Below are 15,090 nucleotides of genomic sequence, written 5' to 3'. Positions count from 1 at the left end.
GGGGGGGGGTTGATCCTGGGATCTCCCAGGATCAAAAAACTCCCCTGTAATGCAAGGCAGCAGTGCCTGCATGTGTGGTGTGTGGCACTGCACATGGGTTTGTAGCACCCCATAATGCATGTCCACACTTGTCTGGACATGGTGATGGAGACCAGCCTTCAACTATACCTAGACTTTCAGGTTTAGTTAAAGCAGGAAAAAGAAGGCGAGTCAACTGAAGATTAGGCTGTGTCCATGATCTAGGCAGCCACAACTCTGGAAAAATCTTTGTTTCCTCATTCTGCCTTTCAAAATGAAGGTGTTTATTATATTCTAGGGCATATTGTATGTGAAAAAATATAGTAGATAAATGACTGAGTGTGAATGGAAAGTTTTCATAAGAAATTACAGACTTTGAATTATTTTCATTCTTCGGGTTTGAAAAAGAAAGACTTCATTCATTTGAAGAGTTTTACAGGATTTTTAGGAAAGATTTTAAGTTTCAAATTTCTGTGCTTATGTATCTACATCATGTTGCCCATTTTCTCTGCTTCCTTTGACAAGTAAGCAGGCCACTTATGAAGACCATACTTTGCAAAAAATATTTGGAATTCAAATGTTAAAAAAAAAATAATTTTTCTAATTGTAATATTCCATTATTCAGTCCTCTGGAAATTTTTTTTTTTTGTTTAAGCAACTTTTTGGGACATATGTTGCGATTCTTTTAATGTACTATACTACCATTGTTTTTCTATAAAAAATAGAAAAAATAGAAATTAATTCTACAATTGTTTACTTGAAATAAGGAAATGGTTAACCCGTGTCATTTACTAATATTTTTAAAAGCTTTGAAATTGTTAAAAGAGCATTGCTCAATATCCACATTTTATAGAAGGTACTGCTAGGAATAACCATTTCTAACCTACTGTGGCAAGTGGCAATTCTTGGGGCCTGGTCTCATGTTGGCCCACCCACCTGTCTCTACAAGGCAATCTGCCCGATCCCACCTGCCATGACTTTGATATTCCCGTATACGGATGGTACATCCAGGAGACTGCCCATCACATGTCCCAAAGCCCCTACACTGCAGCCCATGCCTCATACATGGCATCCAGATTAATATTATTCCCAGTCCGAGACTGGAGCAAACTGAGTCTAAAGTTGGGCTCCATGTACACACATTGACAGCACCTCCCCTCTTATAGGAGGCCTCTTACACTCTGCTCCTCTCTCTCACTGGGGCCTCTGGCATACTGCCCATTACTGGGCCACACTCCATTCCCCTGCTCCTCATTGAGTGTCCCCTCTTAGATCATCAGGCTTCACTATTCTCATGCTAGCCTCACCACACAGAACTTTCAGTTCCCGCAACTTCCCTTACTCTATGTGGTCCAGCCTTGTGCCAAACTGTGGCCTATTCTTCTCCAAGCCTCCCACTAGGCACAACTTACAACTTCTCACAGGGCTGGCCTTTACACTGTCCTTCAAGCTTATTCTCATTTGGTCCTACTCAGCATGCCCCTTTGGCCGTCCTTCAGGCCTACTCCAACTTCAGCCCTACTCAGCCCCCTCACATGCACAGCCCTTCAGGCCTACTCTGACTTCAACCCTACTCTGTGAAGGGCTTCCCAATGTTCTCCACACTACCTCCTCCGGGGTCTCCAGGATCTCATATCCCTGCTTGACTCAGGCACCTATATGTGGGCATACCTAGCTCCCACTACTTCCCCAGCTGCCTGCAAAACCCACCCAAAGATAGGAACTGGTGTTAAGGCACCCCTCCTCACCTTTCACTGGGGAAGTAACCGGCCTGGCATTTCCTGGGGACTCCCACACCACCAGGCCACCCTTCCCCAGCAGGGTGTAGTTTTAGTCATGCCCAGGACCAGGAGCCTCCAAACCAGCCCTATAAGCTCCTGCCCTTACCTTCAAGGTTGTTCCTGCTACAGCTCAGCTAGGCAATGTTTCTGTTGCCTCAGCAGCAGCCTTTATATGCCTTGCATTTAAAATGGCTGCCCTCATCAGGCACCTGGTAGCTGCTTGCCTCTGCCCTTAAAGTGGCAGGCACCCAAAGATGACCTGCCATGCTTATCAACCAGAAATGCCTACAACATTTCACTTCAATTGTTTGAAGTTTAGTGTATATTTAGTAACATATCCTTACCTGTTCAAATATAGCAGGGAAAGAACTGTTCCAGCCTCTGGTCCAGCAAAAGACTCACTTCTCTTTTTAGCTTGTGCATTACTATTATCTGTGTTATATCTGTTTTTTGCCTTTTTGTAATCCCCCACCTACAAACAATAGCCAGATACAACTCAACTAAGTTTCATGTCATTATCACCCTTTTTATTGCCTTCTTTTGTTACTGCCTACATACTGGGCATGTCTACACAAGACGCTATGTCGCTGTAGTGACAAGCTATGGCAACGTAGTATTGGTGGGTATGAACTGTGATGCCAATGCTACTGTGCAGTAGCAACAAGCTATTCACAGTAGCACACTGCTACAGTGCCATAGGGTTGGAAGCGACCCATGTGCCTCCATGACTGGGCATTAATGGCAGTTACTGCACAGTCATTTAGTACTTGCTAAGTGACTGCGCAGTAACAACTGCACAGTCGGGCACACATATAGACGTGCTCACTGAGATCCTGTATGGTTTAGAATTAATGTCATTTTGATGACTGTCCAAATGCCATCAGATGCCATGTGATAGGCATACTAAAAATATTTAGTGGTTGAAAGTATTATTATTTTGTGTGACAGCATCTGGAATCCCCCAGCTCAGGATTGTGGTAGAATGTATATACAGAATAAAAAAGGCAGTTCCTGGTCCAGAGACTAAAAGAAGATTGGGGGTCGGAGTTACATTTTTCAGAGATACCTAGAAGATCTAGGAATCCAATTTCAGGTGAAACTGAATGAAAAACATGTGCCAAACTTTCCTAGGTACATTTGAAAAATATCACACTTAATGAAGCCCAAATGAGCCTTTACTGAGTCATTATTAGCTGGCTTATTTGATGTATGCAGTATTGTAGAAATGGGTGTTGAGGAGGGAATAAAAAAAAGCCTCATAGGGTATGTCTACATGAGATGCTTTACTGTAAAGTAACACAGTTTACTGAGCAGTGAGCATGTGCATCTACACATGCACATGCTTACTATGCAGTAAACCTCACTAATCACAAGTAAATTTGCTACCTGGAAATGAAAGTTAGAAATTTACTCATGACTAGTTACTGTGCAGTAGTGCTTATGCAGACACCTGATGGAGAAAAACTGCTCCAAGTCACCCGGCCACCAGGGGGCAGGAGATTACTCCCTGCCCCTGGGAGCTGCCTGCTGCCAGGGTGGGCTCTACTACTGGAGCCTGGGCTGGAACTATGTCCCCTTGCCCCAACAGCAGGGAGCTCTAAGCCCTCCCCACGCTGAGACTGCAATTGGGGAATGCTTCACCATCCCAATCGGGGAGCTGGGGGCTTAGGACCTGATCATTTAACTGAGACCTACCTTTTCAAGTCAATAAAAATAATGTCATTGGGCTGTGTGTGCACTAGAATGGGCCTCAAGTTTTAAAAATATTTTTAAAACAATGCTACATAGTTTTAAATGTTGATATCCCTCAAGCCGGTAATGACACATTTGTTGAACACTGGCATTGTAGAGTTTACGGTACTGTATCCAGCTTGGAAAAGAAAGCATTTTGAAACTGAAGCTTGATATCACCATTTTGAGAGCTAGTTTTTGTGTTTAAGGCCCCTGGCAGATGTTCAGTTAAAGGCACAATAGGATCTGATGTACAATCCCAACAGTTGTGTCTGCTGCCATGCTACATGTGCATGGCGGAAGGCGTGATTGTGTGTGTGATCACAGATCCCAGTTTTGCCATATTGCCGGTGCATGGGAAGCCCAGAATCATAATCCCAGGCTCCTTCTGCACCAGCAAGTATCAAGCCAGTTAGATGATCAATGTTCCCAGCCTTCAGAGCAGTCAGCTGACAAATATTTATCCAACCACACATTAATACAAAATAGAACAAAAAATAAGCCTCAAAGTTATACAAAATATGTATAATCACTTTCTGGCTGGTTCCCATCACACCCTAAATTCAACATGTGGTTTGCATCAGATGATTTGGGCTCCCAGTCTCTGATTCACCTCTGAGGCTAGGAGCTCCAGCTAGCTGCTGCTCCCAGTGTTGGGGGAATATTAAAGCCCCTGGCACAGCAAAAAGTGGGAGTCCTGTGAAGAGCCCTTGGCTCTGGTATGCCTCTGAGGCTGGGAGCACAGATCATCTGACTGCCGCTTCCAGCCTTGTAGGCACACCAGAGCCCTTGGCTCCAATTTACCCATGAGGTTGGGTGTGGCAGATGATCAGAGCACACAGCCTCATGGGCACATCTAAGTCAAGGGCTCTGTTGTCCTCCCCCGTCCCCCAAACGGCTGGCAGCACAGATCACCAGACTGCTTTTCCCAGCCTTGGAAGCATACCAAAGTATGATGATGAATCTGATGACTTTGAAGGCTGGGATCCACAATTAGCTGATCTCTGTTTAAGGCATGAAGGAAACCAGCCACCAGGTTAGTGCACCTATTTTGTTTACTATTTTTGTGGCTTATTCCTTGATTTATCATACCATTAATGATTTATCCAACCATTTTAGGTTAAACATTAGAAAGAACTTTTTCACAGTAAGGGCTGCCAGAATCTGGAACGGGAGGTGGTGCTCTCCCCTACCCTGGAGGTCTTCAAGAGGAGACTGGACAAGCACCTAGCTAGGGTTGTCTGACCCCATCGCTCTTTCCTGCCCAGGAGAGGGTGACCTACTGAGGTCCCTTCTGACCCAAAGATCTATGAATCTATGAATTGCATTAACGTGAGTCTGGGTTACTACTTAATATGCGATTAACTGGTTAATCACATCTTAAGTGTAACGTCTGCCAGGCCCCTAAAGCAGCAGCTCTAAATCTTTCATTCTACTGTGGTCCACTGAAAAGGCAAAATTACTCCCATTTAACATTCTGAACTGATGTAGAGCTATGAATATCTTAAAGAATAAAAGTATTTTTTTATAAAAAATTAAAATGAAGAAAACACATAGCCAAATTCATCCTTGGGGCGATGCCACTGAATCCAATGGACTTTCACCAAGGATGAACTTGGCTCATTTCGTTCTTTGTAAAAATATTAAATGCCATTTTCAAAACAGTCTGTTTTCACTTCCCTCTACTTGCCGTGTTAGAAGTGGTAACATATATACCAGTCAGGATCATATGAGCTCACACGTGTTATTTCCTGTTGTGACCCTGCCAGGGCAGCTAAAAAAATACAGTAAGAAATAACAAATTAACTATCAACTATACTCTTGCCCTTTCTGAAGTCACTGGCAGTCTTTCACTAACTAAACCAGAAGAAGAAGGAGCAGGGACCTTCTGTGTATGGCATGTTTGGTTGTTTTTATAGATAAGCTTCCTTTTCTGCTATATGAACATTTCTTCCCCCCACCCTGCATCAACATCAAAGGATTTCCTGTGAAGACAACACTAGCTGTAGTCAGGATCCCTAATGCACTTCATTATCCAATATGCAATAGCAAAGATAAATATGCACAAGTGGCATGAAAAGTAGGGCAGATGTGCTCTGCTCTACCTTGTCCAACAAGGAAGTAGTCTGCTGCTGAAGCCATAATTGCCCTGGATTTATGAAGATTGAAGCTATTCCAACCATAGTCTCTGTTCCAAGTAGTTCAGCGGGAGATCTCTGTTGTTCTGAATTACACTTGAGCTCATGTAATCATTTAGAACATCCAGTGAAATTAACAATTTATGACAAGTTATTTTTGGGAGGAAAGCATAACAGACTGGTTAGCCTGTGTACAATTCCCATTGGATAGAATGTAGAAAAAATGCTATGAATTTTAGAGTGTTATACATCCTATATATATAGGCTGCAAAGAGGGCATAGCCAAGAAGAATGCACCTCAGATAGCCTGGCCAGATAAATAAATAAAAGAAGGATGTGACAGTGTTCAGTTTCTACAAGTAAACTAGGATCTACTTAATGTTTTTATGTCTTATCTGTTTAACCATGGTATTTGGAGGATCCATCTCCTGCCCACTCCCCTGCGTGTACCTTCACATAGCAAGCAATAACTCCTGCCCCATAGGGCGTGTCCAGACAAGCGTGCACATGTGGTTTGTGGCACCACATACCCATCTGCGGCACTGCAAACCGCACATGCCACAGACGCAGGTGCTTGCCATGCTGCTAATCTGGAGCATGACAGAATTTTTTGATACCAGGAGATCCAAGCGTCAAAAAACCTGCTGCAGGAAAAAGCAGGGCGATGCATGTGGCAGCAGCATGTGCTGCCTGAAACCAGTGCATGGCTGGCCAGAGCCATGCTCGAGCTGCTAGCCAGGCTCTACGCACACAGATTTCTGTGGCTGGAGTACCAGGAGGCCACCAGGGCCCCAGGTAAGGGTGCTGAGGCCAGCCCAGGTGCTGGTCCCAGCCTCCCCTACCCCACCTGGGGCAATTTGCTGCACTCTAGAGCACGCGTGCAGGGGCGTTCTTCAGGGACAACTAGCAGTGGCACAAATACGTCCTGCTGCTAATTGTCTCCAGGGAATGCATGTTCCCACTCATCTGGCCACTCCCATAGAGGTTACAATTTAAATGGACAGGAAGAAATATTGTTCAGATAGAAAACTGAGATTAAACCTAGAAAGGTTAAATGGTTTGCCTAAGGACACAGAAGAAATCTGACAGGCCAAAGAACTGAACACCAATTGCGTGATTTCACTCCAGTCTCTTAGCCACAAAACCATTGGCCACCTTTGCTTTGCAAAGCTTTATTCCTTCTTCTACAAGATTAGATAGGCACGTTTTGCCATTTTTTTTATTTTAAGCTTACTTTTCTCCTTTTCCCTGTACCAAATATTTTGTTTGTTTGTTTTAGATCACTTGAATCTTATATGGCATTGATGAAAAGTAACTACTGTAAATCCTTCACTTCTGACTTACTATGAAATGTAGTCAGGGATAAATTGTTATGTGTCCTGGATGACTGGGTTGTCACCAACATGCAAGAAGCCTCACCAAAGTATTGGCTTGGACAGTAGGATTACCTACTTGGTCAGTGGGATAGTTAACAAAGATGAGCGAGAAGAATATAAGTCAGGGGGCCGCAGGGACCTTCCTTCACTGGCAGCCTTCTGTCCCTGCAAAGAAGATCAGCTGACAAGAAAGAAAGGTGCTTAATGGGTCTGGAACTGTAGCAGCTGATTAAATAAAAAAAAACTCAGGTTGTTTTTTCGTCTTTAATTGCAAAACAAAGGCTGAATTCGTGAAAAGCGGAACAAATGACCCAGTGGGAAAAGCCTCTATAGATAAGAAAAATATAACGATACCCTGTACATAAGCTCTTCCATTTCTTTAGCTTCATTTTTCTTTTGTTCAGTCATAAACATACAGTATTACTGTAACAATGGAAAAAACAGCTGTTCTATGGGAGGCAATAGCACATGCTAATTAAAAAAAATTAAAATAATCCATATTGAAGCTGACCTCTAGTGATCAACAACAGATTTCCTACAGATTTCTTTAAGAGCTTAGAGTATTTCCATAGTATATGGGTGGTAAACATAACATATGCATTTTATGTGGTGTTGAAATATTATGTTATGCACAGTGACATAATATCACAAAAAAACCTTAAATAGCATTTCCAGAGGGTAGCACATACTGAGCAGTTAGTCGGTTACGTCTCATTATCAGAGGCTGGACACTAGCCCTAAGATTGTCTAAGTTGAGGAATATGTGAACAAAACCAACTTTGGTTTAATGGCCCAAGTAAAAGTCTATTTTAATTTACATATATCTTTTCTCTTTTGGAATACAGGAACATTTTTTTAAGCGACTTTCTGATTGAAGTTGGACAAGGATCAGATTCTTTAGGAAAATACCTATTTATGGCAATATTTAAGTGAATTCACCAGATCAGACTGTCCTTCATTAGGCATTGGTTTTAGTCATCATAGTGTTACTCCTTCATCAGCAGCACAGAAGAAGCTTCCTTTTTTTTCTTAATCGCTTTAAGCCACATGAGCGAATGGCACTGACCTTGTAGACCCATGAGATTTCCCTGTTTATATTTGTGTGAATAGGGAAGAAAGCATTCTCTTAGTGGTAGGCACAGCCAATTGGCTGCATTGGGTGCTCCAGAGAAGAGCAGTACTCTGGCACTGGAAACAGATGTCCTGTTTGGAGTGTGACCAGCTGTGCCATGAAATTGTTAGTAGCTTTGTCGATGCCACAAAATTTAAGCATTTGTGGCACAACAAAGGGCTATGATGTCTGTTCACTCAGCTCGTGTGCTGCCATAAAAATTCTTATGGTGGCACACAGTTGACATCCATTTGCAGCTTGGGAGGCACAGTGCCTTAGGGTACAATTGTCTCCTCAAGCTCCCTGGCTGCAAGGAGGCAACATAAGCGGTGTGATTTGAGACCACTATTTAAAGGATGCAGCACGCTCTGTCCTTCCCTCCATGTGGCCAGTGACTTCTGACAAATATACGTAGAATAGCTTTTATTCTTATGTAAGACAGGCATTTAGCTTCGAGACTAGGACTAAGCACAGACATTCAAAAAAAACTCTGGCAGAAACTGCTCATACTATCGCATTTTACTTTAAGTGCTAAAAGTTAGAGCATGTTCCAACTGAACAGATATGCACTGTTCAGTGAGCAGGGGGCTCACTGCCTGCCTGCATTGGCCAATGCTAGCAGTCAGGGGGTGCTCCTGCAGGCCTTCCAAGAGGCTGCTAAAGCATCCCCCTCTAGCCCCAACCCTGTCAGCAATGGCTGGGGTGGGGGGATGGAGAAGGGAGGTGCCCCTGCTGTGCAGATCCACCCCCTCAGACTTCAGCGAGAAAGCCATAGGGGGACCTCATGGTGGGGGGGGGGGGGCTCCCTACCCCCCCCCCAAACCTCTTGATAGCAGCAGCCAGCAGCTGCAAGAGGAGCAGCCAGGCCCAGTGTTTCCCCATATTGGGAACTGGAGCTGGAGGGAGGAGCCCCCACATCACAAGGACCTGGATGACTTCCTCCAAAGACCTGCAGCTACCAAGCTGTGGTAGGGTCCTTATGGCAAGGGGACTCCCTTACCCCACCTGCAGCCAGCAGCAGGAACAGCAGCAAGAGTTCCCTGCGCTACTTTTTGCTGCACTGGGAACTCTAGGGCAAGGGGGAAGAAGGTGGTAAAGGAGCCCCCTGCTGCAAGGGGCTCCTGCTGTGGGGACCCAGCTCAGCTGCCCTCAAAACCTCAACTAGCAAGTTGCCCAGGAGAGGCCCTCATGGTGGGGGGAGGGCCTTCTCTTTTCTCCCACCCTAGCCTCTTGACAGCAGCAGCCAGCAGCTGCAGGAATGGTAGCCTAGCATGGCATTTTCCCACATTGGAAACTGGGCCTAGGGGTAGGGACCCCCCCATCATGGGGACCCCAGTTAGCAAACCCTTGGGGGCCCTCATGGTGTGGGGGCTCCCTTTCCCCAACCCCAGGCTTTTGACAGCAGTAGCCAACAGCTGCAGCAGAGCTGTCCAGCCCTGCGTTTCACTGAGTTGGGAACTGGAGTGGGGTGCAGGGGGGAAGGCAGCCCCCTTGCCAGCTTTTTTACCCTGAAAAAGCTGGAACAGCCTTGCTCTGCAGTTTCTGGCTGCTGTTGCCATGTCACTTGTGTTGGGGGGAGGGGGGGGGACAGAAACAGAGCCCCCTGCCACACAGACCTGTTTTCCTCCCCACACTCACTGTGTCCAAAGCCAGCAAGCTGTGTGGGCAGGGCCCTCATTGAAGGGGGCTGCCTTCCCCCCTCTCCCTCCCAGCCCTGTATAAGGCCACCTGGAATGGCAGCAATGACACTCTACGTTAACCATTGATGGGACCTGGCACAGATGTTCCATAAAGCACTTTAGGTTAGTGCACATCCATCCAGGGTGAACTTAGAGTGGAATCCGCCATTTGTAAAGTGCTCTAAGAGCTATAAACATCTGCTCTATTATGGCTGCAAAGCGCTTTCTGCATGCTTAAGCATGTTAAGTGTAACGTCTGTACCTAACCTAGAAGCATCCTCATTTTTTAAAGACAGGTCTGGACTGCAGTCAGCATCACCTGGCCTTGGTTGCTTTCGAAGGTCTCAGATCAATCACATCCAATAAACACTAACCCCTAGAATTATCTCTTCATACCACCGCAAGCTCCACTACTGTGTCAGAGATGATGTCAGGAGTAAAAATTCATATATCCAATATCATCTGTAATGACTGAAAAGTCCAAAGATTGCCTTAAAAATAAGAAAGTTGGGGTTCTTTTATTTTACCTTCTGTTTTCTGAGCTTTTCAAGTGTTCCTCTGTAATCACAACTGCTTGAAACCTCCTATCTGAGTTTATTTTAATATAAAAGCTAAAATTCTCACATAACCATGTGTCTTCAGGATTGGTTGCCACTAGAAAACACTAAAAATTACAAGACTTCTGGTAAGGCAGCAAGGGAAGTTCTGTGTTGAGTTTGCCACAATGTGGGATGAGAAATGATTGGCTCTGCCTACCCTTCTCTCCCATTCTAGGAAGTTGTGGACAAAAAGTAGCTACTTACTATCAGTCTTCTTGGCCTAACCACTCTTACTTCTTGCCCACTGCCTTTGCCAGCCTCCCTTGTCCTTATGATGTGGTACAGAAGGCACAGACCATGGTAGTTATGCTGGGCAGCATCTGTAGTAGCGGCAGAGGATGGGCCAGCTGTGGCAACACTGGTGCCTTGGCCAGTAGTAGTATCAACTGCCATTTTTGTGTCCCCTTTAAGTGGGCATCTGAAATTGCTGTCCCAGTCACCCACTATGCTGCTGGTACTGATTATACCTCCAGTTGCACATAACACCTTCCTGTAACAGTCTGTCCATTTTATTGCGAGCTTTCCTTTTGCACCTACTGTTCTTTAGAGATTCAGATGAAGAGGAGTTTTGCATTATTGATTTCTATGAACCAGAGAACAGACAATAGTTTGTAAAGCACAAATATTTTGCCTGTGTGTGCATGTCTAGGAGAATGCAAATAGTAGCATAGCAGCAGATCTGCAGATATAACATACAAAGACGAGGGGCAGAAAGCTACATCGACAGAGTCTGATAGAATTTTCATGCTATTTCTCACTTTAATTTTGTCCACGTGAAAATGGGTATGGTCTTTTTTGGGAAAAGAGTTTTTAAATGTTACATTTTAAAGAGTATCATACTGCTTAAAATACACATTTTCTGGTTCAATGCAAACTGAAAGAGCAAGAAAAAAAAACCCTTTTTATATTTTGCTAAATAGTCAAGGCAGATTTGCATACATTCACAAGAAGCATTAGCACACAATGTATTAGCTACAGCCTATAAACCACACATGGACAAGAAAAGCATGCAAACTCAGTTATATATTTCCCCTTCTCTTTGCATTGTCAAAGCTCACTGATCTTGCCAAAGACTTCAGAATCATTTTATTGCCCAGAACTGTTCAAACTGTATCAGGCTGTCTGTAAGGTTTCCACCTCCCCTCCCCCCCCACACACTTCTTCTGATGTATTCTTGTTACAGTACTTCTCTGCATGGGAACACATTTGATTTCAGCTTTCAAATGCCTCAGCCTACTTACCCGTAGAATCAGCACTAACCCTTAGAGTTTAAGGGAGGGGAGAGTTATCCCTCACTCTTCATAACACCACAGGCTTCTCTAGTGTGTCAGAAACTATGTCAGGAATAAAGAAAAAAAATAAAAAACAAAGAAAGCAACTGGCCTCTATGACATTCAACTATAGTAGCTCCAGCAGCCTGAAGTTGGGAAGGCTGGAGCTATCCTTTTTTCATTAAGTGTATTTATAAACATACAGTACACAAGCATTTTTCCTTTCTTCACAGTGACGGATGATTATATGTCTATGAAATGTTTTCATTTATTTGGCGCCAGAGTAATCAAAATCAGTTGAAACTGTGGCAATGAAGGGAAGGAAAACAAGCAGGCGTGGGATTGACTGTGCCTCTCGCTCCCTGGGCTGTCCAAGGGTAGTAGCTGGCAAAAGCTCACCCTTTGCACATGAACATCTTATTCGGCTGATAATTGTTCCCAGTCCCGTTCATGGCTTCCATCCACTGAGGATATAGCCCTGCATAACTTTAAAAGCAATTGACTTTGCTCTGGGAACACTGTGGGAGCTTCTGAGCCAGCATGTGCGTGACTCTGCTTAGGCTAAAAAGAACTGGTCCCAGAAAACCTTTGTGAATGAAATTTTCATGCTTTCATGTGTGCCCCGGCAAAGGTTCTGGGTCAGTCCTTGTGATCTCAAACATCCTGCTTAAACTGGTGTTTTCCACTACATATGTGCAAAAATATTTCCATTCTTAAGCTTTTAATGATTGTCCATGGGCAAGCAAAGGGAATTAGGGAGGGAGTTTTAGGCTTGTGTCTCAAAAATACAGGGTTTTTTTCCTTCCTTTTTGGGGGTAAGCTTCCCTAGTTGCCAATTTGAAAAAAAAAGATTCATCTCAGAATCAGATGAAGATAAGGCTTGTTTTCATTTTCAACTGGCTGCTCTGCCCTTCTCTTTCATAATGAGCATGCACTAAAACACATCACCAACATTTTGTATCACATGAAAAAGTGACACCCAGTAGTCCTTCCCAAATCACCCTATGAGGTAGTTTCCAACTTTCTTCAATGAGATAGAACGGAACAGCTTCCAAATTTTGTTCCACTACATAGGTGACATTTTTCCTGCATATTAGGCATGTAAATGAGCCATTTTACATATTTGCAAATAACAAGTGACCTTAAATTAATGGTCAACATGTCCTTTCCCAGAAAGAGTAGTTAGTCATGTCAGTCTGAAGTGACAAGTGAAGGGTATGAAGCTGAACAAAATTTAGCAGCTGCAGGTTGGGGTGTGAGTCATAGTTGGGTGGGGAACTCTTTCTGGGAATCTGGGAGTAAGAAGGGTGGGTGAATACTGGGGTGGGAGGTTGGTGCTGGAGCAGGGCAATCCTGTGAGTTAAGGAGCTATTCTTGTGGTTAGCAATTTGCTGCAGGGGTGCTTGGCGCAGCTGGCTGTGTGTAGTTGTTGTGGGGGAGCAAGCCTGGAGCACTGCTCTTTAGGCTCCGGTGATCTTGCAGCCCTAAACGTCTGTGAATCTGTGATTCTGCTTCCCTTACCCTCTTCTCTAGCTGTATCTTGCCTCTCAGCTCCTCCTTCCTGCTTGGGAGCCTGCAGGGGAAGCAATAAGAGGGGATACTCAGGTCTGCTTGCAGCAACTACCACTTTCTCTGCCTGCCAAAAGATGGCAATGCTAGTGGTCTGCAGCTTTCCTGCTCTGCAGTAGAGTGTGTGAAAATCCGGCTGGTCAGAAACAACTTATGAAAAGGCTACTGAATGCATGTCTGCAGCAAGAGTTGGGCGACACACATGCCAGTGCTTCTGAGGAGAGTGGAGCTGTTGTCAGAAATCAGCTTGTCTCTCTCCTTTTAGCATTTCTTTTCTCTGTCTGTTCTTTTACTCCTTTCATATGTACCTATCCTACCCACTCTTATCATTCACTCAGACTACACTATCTGTAAGACAGACTTTAAGTACCAACACAGAGGGTGTGATTAGCAAGGGGTAGTTTATGAGTATTGCAGGGTCTACTCTCCTTTTTTCCTCATCCAGTGACCAAGTGAATCATCTGATTTGAGACATGCCCAGTCTCCTGTGGTCACAAGCAAAGACTAAACAGCAGCCTCAGATACAGAATCATGATCATTAGAACGGATGATGTGGGACTATAATGATAGGAGAGCTGGAAATGAATAGTTCTCATAAATTTGGGAAAAATGGAGGTCAAGAAGGCTTGAGAACAGACCCATTCCCCATCAGGGATATCCTTAGCTTATTTTGCCAGCTGATGAAAGAGTCTATAAAAACTCTCCGCAAAAATATTATTAATTCTTATTCCCCCTCCCAAAGGAATCATGTTGACTGGTGCTTATCCACTGTGCTCCCCCTCACCCTGCATCACTGTGAATCAGAAGTTCAATCACAATTTTTATAACTAGAGTACAACCACGTCCCTGAAAGTGAAAGGAAGTAATGGCACTCTGTTTTCCCAGCCTGCCCCATCATTCTTGTCAATCAAGTAGGCAATAGTTTCTTTATGTATCAACACCTTCTGCTGCACCACACCCAAAGCACCAACCTCAAATGCCCCGGCCACCTCATTTTTCTATTTTTCCCTTCATTTTCTTGCTTCATCTATGACTTTCCTTACATACAGAATACTTTTCCTTCTCTAACCTGAGATGCCTTCTTCAAACTTTCTTCTATTGCTATGCCTACAAGAAATATACCAAGCTAGGTAGTTGATATTTATGAATGATGAGATGATTATTTATTGTACCCATCTTTTATCCTCATTTGCTGTCTTAGATTATGAGCTTTTTTCATGGAAATCGTGGGTGACACCGTGAAGCTGCTAAAACAGGAATAATTATTCTCCTGTGCCTACATCAACTCATGTCTCCTCTTTCCTTTTCCTTGTGCATAAGCTAAGAGAAGACGCTTGGCTTTGCAAAGAAACCAAGTGAAATATGTTATACCAATAACACATATTTGATTTTTAACTACTGTTTTCTCTTTGCTTTTCATACATATCTTTAGGAACCCTTATTTTATATTGGGTAATTGTATGCAGACCTCTCCACAGAGATGACTGGAGAGAGAGCAGCCAAAGGGAGAGAAGTTCTGCAGTCTCAACAGACTCTATGGCCTAGTCACATAACAGCATAGAGAGAAGTCCTCATTCACTGAGCTGTTCACCAGTTTGCAAACACAGGCAAGAAGCTGAAAGACCAAGGACATGACGTGATGGGAGTAGAGGTCAAAATTAGTTAATTAAAATGGGCATGTTTGGGTCTTTAGATTCTGCTTTTTATATATGATAGCATAATGTTAAATATATACAAGCACCTCTGGAATTAGGTGCCTAACTGTAGGCATTTGATCTTAAATATTTTAGCCTATGGATCTTGGCCAAGATTAGGGA

This window comes from Gavialis gangeticus, unplaced genomic scaffold (assembly GCF_001723915.1).
Source record: "Gavialis gangeticus isolate Ggan-Ray unplaced genomic scaffold, GavGan_comp1, whole genome shotgun sequence".
NCBI lineage: Eukaryota > Metazoa > Chordata > Crocodylia > Gavialidae > Gavialis > Gavialis gangeticus.
Note: the sequence above shows the minus strand (reverse complement) of the source record.